Source organism: Gorilla gorilla, chromosome Y (assembly GCF_029281585.2).
Source record: "Gorilla gorilla gorilla isolate KB3781 chromosome Y, NHGRI_mGorGor1-v2.1_pri, whole genome shotgun sequence".
In the NCBI taxonomy this organism is placed as follows: Eukaryota; Metazoa; Chordata; class Mammalia; order Primates; family Hominidae; genus Gorilla; species Gorilla gorilla.
This window is the reverse complement of record NC_073248.2, coordinates 7,883,281-7,900,347: the sequence shown is the minus strand read 5'-3', so window position 1 is coordinate 7,900,347 and position 17,067 is coordinate 7,883,281. Positions and strand designations below refer to the sequence as shown.

At 42.0% G+C, this 17,067-nt stretch overlaps 1 pseudogene; it reads right to left on the bottom strand.

Annotated features, from left to right (window-relative positions):
* Positions 1-15,161: 15,161 nt before the first annotated feature.
* On the bottom strand, positions 15,162-16,751 carry LOC129530134 (large ribosomal subunit protein eL6-like; annotated as a pseudogene).
* Between the last annotated feature and the right edge of the window lie 316 nt (positions 16,752-17,067).

Below are 17,067 nucleotides of genomic sequence, written 5' to 3'. Positions count from 1 at the left end.
GGGGCGCGATCTTGGCTCACTGCAACCTCCGCCTCCCGAGTTCAAGCGATTCTCCCGCCTCAGCCTCCTGAGTACCTGGGATTACAGCTGCCCGCCACCACGCCCGGCTAATTTTTGTATTTTTAGTAGAGATGGGGTTTCACCACGTTGGCCAGGGTGGTCTTGAACTCCTAACCTCAGGTGATCCACCTGCCTTGGCCTCCCAAAGTACTGGGATTACAGGCGTGAGCCACTGTCCCCAGCATTTTTTTTTTTTTTTGAGACGGAGTCTCACTCTGTTGCCCAGGCTGGAGTGCAGTGGCTCAATCTCGGCTCACTGCAACCTCCACTTCCCATCAAATGATTCTCCTGCTTCAGCCTCGCAAGTAGCTGGGATTACAGGTGCCTGCCACCATGCCTGGCTAATTTTTCTGTTTTTAGTCGATATAGGGTTTTGCCATGTTGGCCAGGCTGGTCTCAAACTCCTGACCTCAGGTGATCCTCCTGCCTCGGCCTCCCAAAGTGCTGGGATTACAGGCGTGAGCCACCACGACCAGCTCTCAGAGGAATTTTTTTTTTTTTTTTTTTTTGAGACAGAGTCTCGCTCTGTTGCCCAGGCTGGAGTGCAGTGGCAGAGTGTTGGCTCATTGCAACCTCTGCCTCCCGGGTTGAAGTGATTCTCCTGCCTCACCCTCCTGAGTAGCTGAGACTACGGGTGCCCACCACCACGCCCGGCTAATTTTTGCATTTTTAGTGGAGACAGGGTTTCACCACGTTGACTAGGCTGGTCTCAAATTCCTGACCTCTGGTGATCCACCCACCTCAGCCTCCCAAAGTGCTAGGATGACAGGCTTGAGACACCTCATCTGATTTTCAGAGGATTTTTTTTTTTAAACGAAGAGTAATGCATTTCATCTTTTTTCTTTTCTTTTTTTTGAGACGGAGTCTCGCTCTGTCGCCGAGGCTGGAGTGCAGTGGCATGATCTCGGCTCACTGCAAGCTCCATCTCCCGGGTTCATGCCATTCTCCTGCCTCAGCCTCCCGAGTAGCTGGGACTACAGGTGCACACCACCACACCCGGCTAAGTTTTTGTATTATTAGTAGAGACGGGGTTTCACCGTGTTAGCCAGGATGGTCTCGATCTCCTGACCTCGTCATCTGCCTGCCTCAGCCTCCCAAAGTGCTGGGATGACAGGCGTGAGCCACCGTACCCGGCCAGCAATCTTATAGTATATATATACACACACTATATATATATATATATACACACTATATATATACACACTATATATATACACACTATATATATACACACTATATATATATACACACTATATATATATACACACACTATATATATATACACACTATATATATATACACACACTATATATATACACACTATATATATATATACACACTATATATATACACACACACACTATATATACACACACTATATATATACACTATATATACACACTATATATATACACTATATATACACACTATATATATATATACACACTATATATATATACACACTATATATATATATACACACTATATATATATACACACTATATATATACACACTATATATATATACACACTATATATATACACACACACTATATATACACACTATATATATACACTATATATACACACTATATATATACACTATATATACACTATATATATACACTATATATACACTATATATATACACTATATATATACACTATATATAGATGTATAGATATATATATATATAGATGTGTATATAGATGCTAATAGTGGATAGCAATCTTATAGTGTGTGTTAACAATGTTACAGAGTGCATATATATGTACACATATACAAATACATATACATATACATACACAAATACATATACATATACATATACAAATACATATACATATACATACACAAATACATATACATATACAAATACATATACATATACATACACAAATACATATACATATGCAAATACATATACATATACATATACAAATACATATACATATACAAATACATATACATATACAAATACATATACAAATACATATACATATACAAATACATGTATATACACATATACATATACAGCTTCTACTTATAAAGTGAGAACCTGCGGTGTTTGGTTTTCTGTTCCTTTGTTAATTCTCTTAGGATAATGCCCTCCAGCGGCATCCAGGTTGCTGCACAAAACCTTATTTCCTTCATTTTTATGGCTGTGTAGTATATTCCACAGCGTATAGGGTGGAAGGAAAACATCTTAGGCCCCTTCCAAATCAGGAAGCTAAGAGGAAAATTCAAGCTGGGAACTGCTACAGGCAAACCTGCCTCCCATCGTATTCAAAGTCACCCCTCTGCTCAGTGAGACAGAGCCACATCTGATCTCCTTCAAAAAAGGTTATCAGAAACTCAAAACAGTGCAACCATCTGTCTCCCACCTACCTGTTACCTGGAAACCTGCTCCTGGCTTTGTGCTGTCCCTGCCTTTCTGGGCGGAAACAAAGGTTCTTTTTTTTCTGTTTTCTTTTATGTTTTTTTTTTGAGACAGAGTCTTACTCTGTCACCCAGGCTGGAGTTCGGTGGCACGATCTTGGCTCACCGCAACCTCCGCCTCCCGGGTCCAAGCGACTGTCCTCTCTCAGACTCCCAAATAGGTGGGATAACAGGCGCCCACCACCACACCTGGCTAATTTTTGTATTTTTAGTAGACACGGGGTTTTGCCATGTTGGCCAGGCTGGTCTCAAACTCCTGACCTCAGGTGATCCACCTGCCTCAGACTCCCAAAGTGCTGGGATGACAGGCGTGAGCCACCACGCCTGGCTAATTTTTGTATTTTTAGTAGAAACGGGGTTTTACCACGTTGGCCAGGGTAGTCTCGAACTCCTGACCTTGTGATCCACCTGCCTCGGACTCCCAAAGTGCTGGGATGACAGGTGTGAGCCGCTGAGCCCATCCTGTACTACTTTTTTTTTTTTTTCTTTTTTGAGACGGAGTCTCAGTCTGTCGCCCAGGCTGGAGTGCAGTAGCGTGATCTTGGCTCACTGCAAGCTCCGCCTCGCTAAAATGTATAAAACCAAGCTGTGGCCGGGCACGGTGGCTCACGCCCATCATCCCGGCACTTTGGGAGGCCGAGGCGGGTGGATCACTTGAGTTCAGGAGTTCAAGACCAGCCTGGGCAACGTGGTGAAACCCCGTCTCTACTAAAAATACAAAAATCAGCTGGGCGTGGTGGCAGGTGCCTGTAATCCCAGCTACTCGGGAGCAGGAGAATTGCTTGAACCCGGACCCGGGAGGCGGAGGTGGCAGTGAGCCGAGATGGTGCCCCTGCACTCCAGCCTGGGCTACAGAGCGAGACTCCAAACCACCCCTACCCCTACAAAAAAAAAAAAAACAAAAAACTCAAAACAAGAAAAACCAAGCTGTGCCCCGACCTGTCTCAGATTTTCTAGGTTTATACATTGTTGCAAATGAAGCCGAGATCGTGCCACTGCATTCCAGCCTGGGTGACAGAGTGAGACTCCCCTAAAAAAAAAACAAAAAAAAACTACACACAAAAAAAGAATTAACGCAGGAAGAAATGATCGCTACTCAATAGCTGTCCAGCCACCAGAGTACACTGAACAAAGGAGACAGAGTTATTTACAACCTGACACGTCTAACCTACTGCTGCATCCACTTTCCATTGACTGGAATGGGACCTCACATTTCATACTTTACCCAATTGGCTATTAGTTTAAATTTTTTTTTTTTTTTTTTATGGGACAGAGTCTCGCTCTGTCGCCCAGGCTGGAGTGCAGTGGTGCGATCTCGGCTCCCTGCAAACTCTGCCTCCCGGGTTCAAGCAATTCTCCTGCCTCAGCCTCCTGAGTACCTGGGATGACAGGCACACACCGCCCCACTCAGCTAACTTTTTTTTTGTATATTTTGCATGTAAGTGTATATTTAAAAGTAAGTGTATATAATATACACTATGTATCAAAATAAGTGTATACAGGCGCAGTGGCTCACGCCTGTCATCCCAGCACGTTGGGAGGCCGAGGTGGGTGGATCTCCTGAGCTCATGAGTTCGAGACCAGCCTGGCCAACATGGTGAAACCCCGTCTCTATCAAAAATATAAAAATTAGCCAGGCGGTGGTGGCGGGCACCTGTAATCCCAGTTACTCAGGAGGCTGAGGCAGGAGAATCGCTTGAGCTCGGGAGGCAGAGGTTGCAGTGAGCCGAGATGTTGCCACTGAATTCCAATCTGGCGACAGAGCAAGACCCTGTCCCTCCTCCCCCCGAAAAAAATAAAATAAAAATAAATCTCTATTCTACCCATGGCGGGAGATTACGCAGTTGTTTCTCCAGGGCATCCGTCTTTTTTTTTTTTAGGTGGATTTTTGCTCTTGTTGCCCAGGCTGGTGTGCAGTGGCGCGATCTCGGCTCACTGCAAGCTCCGCCTCCCGGGTTCGAGCCATTCTCCTGCCTCAGCCTCCCGAGTAGCTGGGATGACAGGCACCCGCCACCACGCCCGGCTAATGTTTAAAGATAAAAGTCAGAAAAGTGATTAAATGGGAACCCAGGGACTCAGGTTTAGGGTCACGATGACAGTGTTCACTCCACAGCAAGCTGATGACCACGTTGTCTTTTTTCCTCAGTGGGGTACTGGAAATTGAGTTTTAAGGCCTTCCGCAGTGGCTGACGTCTGTAATCCCAGCACTTTGGGAGGCCGAGGCGGGTGGATCAGTTGAGGTCAGGAGTTCGAGACCAGCCTGACCAACATGGCGAAACCCTGTCTCTACTAAAAACACAAAAATTAGCCGGGCGTGGTGGCGGGCACCTGTAATCCCAGCTACTCGGGAGGCTGAGGCAGGAGAATTGCTTGAACCTGGGAGGAGGAGGTTGCAGTGAGCCGAGGTCTCCCAGCTACTCGGGAGGCTGAGGCAGGAGAATTGCTTGAACCCGGGAGGCAGAGGTTGCAGTGAGCCAAGGTCACACCATTGCACTCCAGCCTGGGCAACAAGGGCGAAACTCCGTGCCCCCCACCCCCCCCAAAAAAAAAACCCCAGCAGAAACAGCCCCGCAGAGCATGTTCTAGAGAATTAGTCATGAGTCACAGATGCTATCTCTCCTTTGGGGAACATTCTGAATCAGAGGGAGGCCCCTGTCCCTCTCCTCTGAAATAATCATTACTTCTGATCAGTAGCAGACATGGCAGGTTCACACCCGAAAGCCCTAGGTGAAAACCTGGGTGTTCCCGGCCCTGAGTGTGACTTGAAAAGGCAGATAACAAAGAACCGAGAAGCCAGGTGCAGTGGCTCACTCCTGTCATCCCAGTACTTTGGGAAGGCTGGGCTGGGAGGATCCCTTGAGCCCAGGAGTTCAAGACCAGGCTGGACAACACGGCAAGACCCCATCTCTACAAAAAATAATAATAAAAGAAAATTAGCTGGGTGTGGTGGCTAATTTTTGTGACACACTCAGTATTGTCTAAAGATTTTTGCAAAAAAAAATGTATTTTCAAATGAGCAGATTCCATCTCATAAAAGAAACTCCTGGCTGGGCGCAGTGGCTCACGCCTGTCATCCCAGCAGTTTCGGAGGTCGAGGCGGGCGGATCACTGGAGGTCAGGAGCTCAAGACCAGCCTGGCCAACACGGTGAAACCCCGTCTCTACTAAAAATACAAAAATTAGCCGGGCGTGGGGCGTGGTGGCACGTGCCTGTAATCCCAGCTACTCAGGAGGCTGAGGCAGGAGAATCGCTTGAACCTGGGATGTGGAGGTTGCAGTGAGCTGAGATCGTACCACTGCACTCCAGCCTGGGCGACAGAGCGAGACCGTGTCAGAAAAAAAAAAAAAAACACCCCTATGGCAGAGATATAATCACTGGCATACACCTAAAAGTTGGGGAAAGTTCTGTGAATCACCATCAACATCATGGCCAAATATTTAGGAGAAGAGGTTGACCAGTGATTTGCTCAGTGAGTATTTATAGATTTTTAAAGTCACTGTGTCAAAGCAGTGGGTTATACAGTGTCTCCTTCCCCAAATTCGTGTTCATGCTGTCCTTAAGAATGACAGTTTATTTGGAAATAGGGTCTTTGCAGGTGTTATCTTAAGGTAAAGATCTTGAGATGAGATCCTCCTGGAGTAGGGTGGGCCCTAAATGCAATGACAGGCGTCCTTCTAAGAGACAGAAGAGGAGACACAGACACAGAGGAGAAGGCCACGTGGAGACGGAGGCAGAGACTGGAGTGATAGGGCCACAGGCCCAGGGATGCCTGGAGCCCCCAGGAGCTGGGAGAGGCAGGAAGGACCTTCCCCTAGAGCCTCCAGAGGGAACTGGGTACAACTGTAATGGATTGAATGGTGACCCCAAAACATATTTATGTCCTACCCCCCAGACCTATGAATGGGACTTTATATTTGGAAATAGGGTCTCCACATATGTAAGAAAGTTAATGATCTTGAGATGAGACCATCCTGGAGTAGCGTGTCTCCTAAATGCAATGACAGGTGTCTTTCAAAGAGACAGAAGAGGAGACACAGACACAGAGGAGAAGGCCACGTGGAGAGGAAGGCAGAGACTGGAGTGATGCAGCCACAAGTCCAGGGATGCCCGGAGCCCCCAGGAGCTGGGAGAGGCAGGAAGGACCCTCCCCTAGAATCTTCAGAGGGAACACAGCCCTGTCCACACATTGGTCTCAGACTCCTGGTCTCCAGGACTGGGAGAGAATAAATGTGTGTTGTTTTAGCCCCTGGTTTGTGGTCATTTTTTTTTTTTTTTTGAGACAGAGTCTTGCTGTGTTACCCAGGCTGGAGTGCAGTGGCACGATCTCAGCTCACCGCAACCTCTGCCTCCCGAGTTCAAGTGATTCTCCTGCCTCAGCTTCCCGAGTAGCTGGGATTACTGGTGTCCGCCATCACGACCGGCTAAATGTTGTATTTTTAGTAGAGAGGAGGTTTCTCCATGTTAGTCTGGCTGGTGTCGAATTCCTGACCTCAGGTGATCCACCTACCTCAGCCTCCCAAAGTACTGGGATTACAGGCGTGAGCCACTGTGCCTGGCCATTGTGGTCATTGTTTACGGCAGCCCTAGCACTGCTGCCGTAAAAAATGGGGGAAGGTCATTTTTTACGTGGGGGAAGGTCAGCTGGGCTCTTTAGGGGCAGGGGACCCCACTTGCCCTTCTGTGACCCTGCTGGAAGTGGGGCATTTGTCAATGACAACAGGGAGAGGTGGAGGCTTGAAGCTGAGTCTTGTAGGAGCCGTGGCCTCGGTTGGGGATGGCGTCCCAGGGTGGAATGCTTCTGTGACTATTTTATTTTATTTCATTTCATTATATTTTATTTTATTTTATTTATTTTATTTTATTCTATCTTATTTTATTTTTATTTTATTTTATTATTTATTTTATTTCATTTTATTTTATTTTATTTTATTTTATTTTTATCTTATTTTATTTTATTGACACAGTCGTGCTCTGTTACCCAGGCTGGAGTGCAGTGGCGCAATCTCAGCTCACCGCAACCTCCGTCTCTCAGGTTCAAGCCATTCTCCTGCCTCAGCCTCCACAGTAGCTAGGATTACAGGCACCCGCCACCACGCCCGGCTGATTTATGTATTTTTAGTAGAAACGGGGTTTCGCCATGTTGGCCAGGCTGGTCTCGAACTCCTGACCTCAGGTGATCCACCCACCTCGGCCTCCCAAAGTGCTGGGATTATAGGCGTGAGCCATCATGCCTGGCCTGTGACTATTGTTATAGTTGAATATCTCTAACTCAGGAATTTGACATGAAACAGGTGCCTTGCGGAAGGTTACAAAGGCAGAATCCTGGAAGCATGAACTAACAAGTTAAATGGGCCGGGTGTGGTGGCTCACGCCTGTAATCCCAACACTTTGGGAGGCCGAGGTGGGTGGATCATCTCAGGTCAGGAGTTCGAGACCAGCCTGACCAACATGGTGAAACCCCTGTCTCTACCAAAAGTACAAAAATTAGCCGGGTGTGATGTTGGCACCTGTAATCCGAGCTACTCAGGAGGCTGAGGCAGGAGAATCACTTGAACCTGGGAGGTGGAGGTTGTAGTGAGCCGAGATCACACCACTGCACTCCAGCGTGGGCCACAGAGCGAGACTCCATCTCAAAACAACAACAATAAACAAACAAAAAAACAAGTTAAATGAAACCAGCGGCCTGACATTTCCTAAGAAAGCTTTGACCCTTGTTCTCTGAGCCCTCCCCGGCCCCCCGTTTCGAGACCGTGTGCTCCAGCCAGCAATGAGGGAAACCACACCGTTTCCTGAGGCTTCTGAGCAGCTGGACACGTGCTGATTCTCAGAAAAGAAGATAGGAAGCAGCACATGACGATTTCAGCTCACTGCAACCTCTGCCTCCCAGGTTCAAGCAATTGTCCTGCCTCAGCCTCCTGAGTACCTGGGATTACAGCTGCCCGCCACCACGCCTGGCTAATTTTTGTATTTTTAGTAGAGATGGGGTTTCACCATGTTGGCCAGGCTGGTCTCCAACTCCTGACCTCTGGTGATCCACCTGCCTTGGCCTCCCAAAGTGCTGGGATTACAAGTGTGAACCACTCTGCCTGGCTTTTTTTTTTTTTTTTCTTAAGACAGAGTCTCGCTCTGTCGCCCAGGCTGGAGTGCAGTGGCTCAATCTCGGCTCACTGCAACCTCCGCCTCCCGGGTTCAAGTGATTTTCCTGCCTCAGCCTCCTGAGTAGCTGGGATTACAGGCACCCGCCACCACGCCTGACTTATTTTTGTATTTTTAGTACAGATGGGGTTTCACCGTGTTAGCCAGGATGGTCTCGATCTCCTGACCTCGTGATCCGCCCACCTCAGCCTCCCAAAGTGCTGGGATGACAGGCGTGAGCCACCGCGCCCGGCCACACCTGGATAATTTTGTATTTTTAGTAGAGACGGGGTTTCACCATGTTGGCCAGGCTGGTCTCGATCTCCTGACCTCGTGATCCACCCACCTCGGCCTCCCAAAGTACTGGGATGACAGGTGTGAGCCACCGCGCCCGGGCTTTTTTTGTTTTTTTTTGTTTTCTTGAGACAGAGTCTGGCTTTGCTGCCCAGGCTGGAGTACCGTGGCTTGATTTTGGCTCACTGCAACCTCTGCCTCCTGGGTTCAAACCATTTTCCTACCTCAGCCTCCTGAGTAGCTGAGATTACAGGCAACCGCCACCATGCCCGCTAGTTTTTGTATTTTTAGTAGAGATGGGGTTTCACCATGTTGGACAGGCTGGTCTCCAACTCCTGACCTCTGGTGACCCACCTGGCTTGACCTCCCAAAGTGCTGGGATTACAGGTGTGAGCCGCTGGGCCTGGCATATTTTTTTTTTTTTTCTTGAGACAGAGTCTCACTCTGTTGCCAGGCTGGAGTGCAGTGGCTCAATCTCGGCTCACTGCAACCTCTGCCTCCTGGGTTCAAGTGATTCTCCTGCCTTAGCCTTCCAAGTAGCTGGGACTGCAGGCATGTGACACCACTCCCAGCTAATTTTTGTATTTTTAGTAGAGACAGGGTTTTGTATTTTGTATTTGTATTTGTATACAAATAATTGTGTATTTTTAGTACAGACAGGGTTTCAGCATGTTGCCCGGGCTGGTCTCAAACTCGTGACCTCAGGTGATCCACCTACATCGGCCTCACAAGGTGCTGGGATTACAGGCATGAGCCACCGTGCCTGGCTACTGTTTTCTTTGTTGTTTAAATGGAGATGAAATTTGCATCAGGGAAATGCAGATTAAAATCACACTGAGACACCGTCTTGCCCCAGGCAGAATGACCGTTATTAAAAAGTTAAAAAATATATATATTGGCGTGAGTGTGGTGAAAAGAGAATGCTTTATATATTCCTGGTGGGAACGTAAATTAGTACAAGCTCTATAAAAAACAGTATAGAGGCCGGGCACGGTGGCTCACCCCTGTCATCCCAGCACGTTGGGAGGCCGAGGCGGGCGGATCACCTGAGGTCAGGAGTTCGAGACCAGCCTGACCAACATGTGGAAACCTCGTCTCTACTAAAAATACAAAATTATCCAGGTGTGGCCAGCCACGGTGGCTCACGCCTGTAATCCCAGCACTTTGGGAGGCCGAGGCGGGTGGATCACCTGAGGTCAGGAGATCGAGACCATCCTGGCTAACACGGTGAAACCCCGTCTCTACTAAAAATACAAAAATTAGCCGGACGTGGTGGCAGGCGCCTGTAGTGCCAGCTACTCGGGAGGCTGAGGCAGGAGAATGGCTTGAACCTGGGAGGTGGAGGTTGCAGTGAGCTGAGATTGCACCACTGCACTCTAGCCTGGGCGACAGAGCGAGACTGTGTCACAGAAAATAATAAAAATAAAAATAAAACAAAACTTAGCCTGTTGTGGTGGGTGCCTGTAGTCCCAGCTACTTGGGAGGCTGAGGCAGGAGAATGGCTTGAACCCGGGAGGCAGAGGTTGCAGTGAGCTGAGATTGCAGCACTGCACTCCAGCCTGGGTGACAGAGTGAGACTCCATCTCAAAAAAAAAAAAAAGAAAAAAGAAAAGAATAGACTGAAATAGACATTTCTACGAAACACCGCTGGATGAAGGCCTCCACCCTGTTTTGGGACTTGGTGACCATTGCTTGTGTCCATCTTCAATTGAGTTCAAATTTAATATTTAACTTTTCCTCCACACAGCTGTGACAACCTTTTGACATTTTCTTCAACTGAAAAAAAAAAACGCATAAAATGAGTATTTAGAGGCTAGAGACGGTGCCCCCACGCGCTTGCCAAAAACTCCATGAATTTAAGACGTGCTGAGCTCTGTGGGTTGAGAGATTCCCTCCAAGGCTGAAGTTAAAATCGCTTTTTACCAAGTTCTTAGAGGCAAAGTCCACTTAGACACACATACTCACGCATTCATGTTATTAAAAAAAAAAAAATCGTGGCTCCTGCAATTGCAAAGGACAGTTAAATTTTACAAGCGAGCAAGCGATTTTCTATTTTGTTCTTGGCCGAGCCTTGCTTCTGGACCCTCTGTGGATCTTGCCTGGGCTGCTGAAGTCACGCAGGCTTTGCAGAAAGAAAGTTCCTCCTCCTCCTTGCCCTGGCTCTGTGCCTGGCTTCTGCAACCGGGTGGTCGCGACCTGTAATGCTGGAAACACCAGCTTCAAAAAAAAAAACAAAAAAACCCCTCAGTTGCACAGGGGACGTGGAGAACCTTTTAATTTCTGCATCATTAGCGTGTATGCGTTTGCATCCGAAAGCCCTTGGAGGGAAAGGGTCGTAAACGTGGCTAGGAAGATTGTGTTTTTCCTACAGCAAAGGTATTAGTGCATATGTCGTTTCATGCTTCCACACGTCTTAGGAATTCTGCGGCAATTACAGACGTCTCTGGACTTCCTCAAACATAAAACGTGGAGGGTGATGACGGATGAGCTGCCTCGGTGGCCTTCAGCTATTTTTCTGTGATATAATAATAATAATAAATAATATTTAAAAATAGTATAATAATAATATAATTATATATAACATAATATAATTATAATATATAATTATATATAATAATATAATAATAATATATAATTATATATAATAATATAATATAATTATAATATATAATTATATATAATAATATAATATAATAATATATAATTATATACAATAATATAATATAATTATAATATATAATTATATAATAATATAATATAATTATAATATATAATATATAAGTATATATCATAAAATATAATTATAATTATATATAATAATGTAATATAATTATAATTATATACAACAATATAATATAATTATAATATATAATATATAATTATATACAATAATACAATATAATTATAATATATAATATATAATTATATACAATAATACAATATAATTATAATATATAATATATAATTATATACAATAATATAATATAATTATAATATATAATATATAATTATACACAATAATATAATATAATTATAATATATAATTGTATATAATATAATATAATATAATTATAATACATAATATATAATTATATATAATAATATAATATAATTATAATATATAATATATAGTTATATAATAATACAATATAATTATAATATATAATACATAATTATATATAATAATAAATATAATTATAATATATAATAATAAATATAATTATAATATATAATATATAATTATATATAATAATACAATATAATTATAATATATAATATATAATTATATACAATATAAATATAATTGTAATATATAATATATTATATATAATAATAATGTAATATAATATAATATGTTATATTATATTATATTATATATTATAATAATGTAATATAATTATAATATATAATATATAATTATATATGATAATAATATAATTATAATATATATAACCTATAATAATATATAATAATATATAATATATAATAATATATAATAATATTATATAATAATATTATATAATAATATATATTTAATATGTAATATATAATATTTAATATATATAATAATATATTATATATAATGTGTATAATATAATATATAATATAATATATATTATTATATATTATATTATATAATAATATATAATATTAATGTTATTATATTATATTATATAGAATATATAATAATATAATATAATTATAATTATATAATATAATAATTATTTTTTGAGACAGAGTCTCACTCTGTCACCCAGTCTGGAGTTCAGTGGCACGATCTTGGCTCACTGCAACCTCCGCCTCCCGGGTTCCAGTGATTCTCCTGCTTCGGCCTCCCGAGTAGCTGGGATTACAGGCTGCCACGCCACCCGGCTAATTTTTGTATTTTTAGTAGAGACGGGGTTTCACCATGTTTTCCAGGCTGGTGTCGAACTCCTGACCCCAGGTGATCTGCCCACCTCGGCCTCCCAGAGTGCTGGGATGACGGGTGTGAGCCACTGCGCCCAGCCGATTATCATTATTATATATTTTGAGATGGTGACTTACTCTGTCAGCCAGGCTGAAGTGCAATGGTGGGATCTTGGCTCCCTGCAACCTCCGCCTCCCGGGTTCAAGCCATTCTCCTGCCTCAACCTCCCCAGTAGCTGGGATTACCGGCATGCACCACCACGCCTGGCTAATTTTGTATTTTTAGTAGAGACGGGGTTTCACCGTGTGGGTCAGGCTGGTCTCGAACTCCTGACCTCGGGTGATCCACCTGCCTCGGCCTCCCAGAGTGCTGGGATGACAGGCGTGAGCCACCGCGCCCCGGCCTGTCCTCTGTTAATAAACGTGCTTTTGCTTTGCACTGTCTTGACTGGCCTTGAATTCTTTCTTGCACGAGATCCAGGAACCTCTCTTGGGGTCTGGACTAGGACCCCTCCTTTCCTGTCACAAAACCAGGCACAGGAGTCCCTGAAACTGTGGGAAGACGAGTCGCAGACAAAACTCCTCAGACGCCGGATTAAAGAATGAACAGGTTTTTTATTCGGCCGCGAGCGTCGGCAGACTTGTGTGGTAAGAGCTGAGCTCCCCGAAAAAGAAATTCCTAGCACTTTTAAGGGCTTACAACTCTAAGGGGTCCATGTGAAAGGGTCATAATAGATCAAGTAAGCGTGAGGAACGTGACTGGGGGCTACATACATCAGCTAACAGAACAGAAAGTTTCACAGTGCTTTCTCATACAATGTCTGCAATTTACAGATAGCACCAGTAGTTTTGGTCAGGGGTTAATATTATATTATTTTATAATAATAATATATTATTATATAATAATAATAATATATTATTATATAATAATAATAATATATTATTATTATTATATAATAATATATTATTATTATTATATAATAATATATTTCATTATTTTATAATAATATATTTCATTATTTTATAATAATACATTTCATTATTTTATAATAATACATTTCATTATTATTTTATAATAATACATTTCATTATTATTTTATAATAATACATTTCATTATTATTTTATAATAATACATTTCATTATTATTTTATAATAATACATTTCATTATTATTTTATAATAATACATTTCATTATTATTTTATAATAATACATTTCATTATTATTTTATAATAATACATTTCATTATTATTTTATAATAATACATTTCATTATTATTTTATAATAATACATTTCATTATTATTTTATAATAATACATTTCATTATTATTTTATAATAATACATTTCATTATTATTTTATAATAATACATTTCATTATTATTTTATAATAATACATTTCATTATTATTTTATAATAATACATTTCATTATTATTTTATAATAATACATTTCATTATTATTTTATAATAATACATTTCATTATTATTTTATAATAATACATTTCATTATTATTTTATAATAATAATATTTCATTATTATTTTATAATAATAATATTTCATTATTTTAATAATAAAAAATATAGATATTATATTATATTATATTATATATCATATTATAATATAATATATCATAATATTATAATATAATGATATAATATATAATATGATATATTATATTATTTTATATATTATTATATTATAATAAATATTATAGATATTATAATATAATATATTATAATATCTAATATTTATATTAAATATCTATAATATTTATATTAAAATATTATAGGTAATATAGATATTATTATATAATAAAATATTGTAATAAAATATTATAGATAAAAAAGGTCGTCTGGCTATTTATCTTACTTCTGTTTCTTTCCAACTTTTTGCTTTCTCCATTTTGTCCTGTCTTATAAACTAGGGAAAAGGGGAGGCTGGGGAGAAGCTGGGAAGGACAACAGGAGAAGTGATGGTCTCATTTCATAAAACCAGGCACATGAGTCCCTGGTCCCTGGTAAGACAAGCTGTGATGAGGAAGTGGCTTAATTGGGAAGAGGTTTTCTCATCTGTCGTTCTTCTCACTGGCTTTCGTTTCAGAAATCTTTGTGACAAAGCCCCATGTTTTGAGGTGGTGTGTTCTGCAGCCTTTGCAGGGCAAAGGAAAGCAGGTGACAAGAAGGAGAGATGAGGAAACCTCTTCCCGATTAAGGTGTTTTGATTCCAAGGAAGTTCCCGCTACGGAACCTGCTGCTTGTTCCAGGTATATTCCTTTTTTTTTTCTGTTTTTTTGTAGTCAGCTATTTAATGAGGTTGTTAAGACATTTAGAACAGCAATTTGTGAGGATACATTCCATTCGTCAGGGCAAACACAGATCCCAGGTAGCCCTGGAGCTGAGGAATAGCTTTCATTTTTGGTAAAATCTGTGCGTCCACAGCTTTCTGATCAATCTCGCGCTGCTACGTAATCTCATATTTCTCTTTTTCTGTGTCGACGATGTCACCTTCCTGGTGTCTGGGCTTCCGCAGCTTCTTCTTCTTGAAGTAAGCATCACTAAGATGTTTTGGGATTTTTACATTGCTGATACCGATTTTGGTTGAGGTGGCAATGACAAATTTGTGGTGCGTTCTTCGTGGAGGGACTCGACTGAGGACCAGACGTCCAGTCACAAGTAACAAGCCACTAGCCAGCTGCTTCAGGAAAACCATCACCTTCCTGGTGTCTGGGCTTCCGCAGATGCTTCTTCTTGAAGTAAGCATCAGTAAGATGTTTTGGGATTTTTACATTGCTGATACCGATTTTGGTTGAGGTGGCAATGACAAATTTCTGCTGCGTTCTTCGTAGAGGGACTCGACTGAGGACCAGACGTCCAGTCACAAGTTACAAGCCACTAGCCAGCTGCTTCAGGAAAACCACCCTGTTGCCCATGTGGCCTCCAGTGAGGAGGATCCGAATGGTCCCGGGCGTAATGCTGGCTCGCCGTTTTCTCACGTGCTGACGGGTACATCTTCAGTAGGATTGTTGTACCCAGGCGAGTTAGTGAGAACGCCACACTTTGAGACGAATTAAGAGTCCTTTATTAAGCCGGCGGCCAAAGAGACGGCTAACGCTCAAAATTCTCTCCCCCATGTGGAAGGGGCTCGATTAACTTTTATACCTAGGTTTAGGAAGGGGAGGGGGACTGAAATGTAATAATTCTACGGAAGTAAAAACATGCAAGAATGAAAAAAATCAAAAGGGTTACAGAGTGATAAACGACTTAAAAGACAAATGGTGACAAGAAGAGCAACGGTAGCAGGTGCAAGGTTCTAAATCTTTCATTGTAATTATATGTAGGGTCTATGCCGGACACGAACTCAAGGTTTTATGTTGTTATCTCTTGGAGGAAAATTCCTGGGGAACTTCATACATTGTGGGTGTTAGTACCTTATCAGTTAATTGGGCTCATTTGAAATGCAGAGGATCTGTTTACGCAGGCCAACTCCTTACGGAAGGGGGTTGGGTGAGGAGCCCTTAGAGTCTTGTAAATTAAGCGGTCAATTGGAGTTTGTCCGGCTTTCCCAGCTAGAGAGAGTCTCATTTACATGAGAAGCAAGGCTAGGTGATTAAAGAGACAAGCAGAACAAAATTCAAAGTAACGAGTTAAAGTAAAAACAAGCTTAGGCATTTCAGGATAATATCTAGGCATTTTGCGAAGTTTAACCACGCGGGTACCTCCGTCCTTGGCACGGCAGATATAGGGATTCCCTGCCAATTCCTCTGACAAGGACACGGTGGTGGCTGCAATGGGGCTTCCTCTTCTTGGGCCTTTTAGCCTTGAGGTGACGCTTTTTCACCTCGCCACCAGCATCAGCCTTCTTGGCTTCAGGTTTCTTCTCTTTAGTATCTGCCTTCTCAACTTTTTCACCTGCCATCGTGCAAGATGGGAAAGAGAGTTTCCAGGGATATTCTTAAGGAAGGAGACCAGTACTCCTCCTGCTGCCCTCGTCCCCTCATCTCGCCTAGTTCACAAGACAGGAGGAGAGAAAAAGCAAGAAGTTGGAAAAAAAAAAAAACAAAAAAACCCACAAAAGTAATGTAGCAGGACGAGCCTCAGACAAAACCTCTCAGACACCAAGTTGTAGAAGGAAGGGCTTTATTCAGCTGGGAGCATTGGAAAGTTACTGCCTTAAAATCCAAGCTCTCCAAATGGACAATTTCTGTCCCTTTTAAGGGTTCACAACACCCACC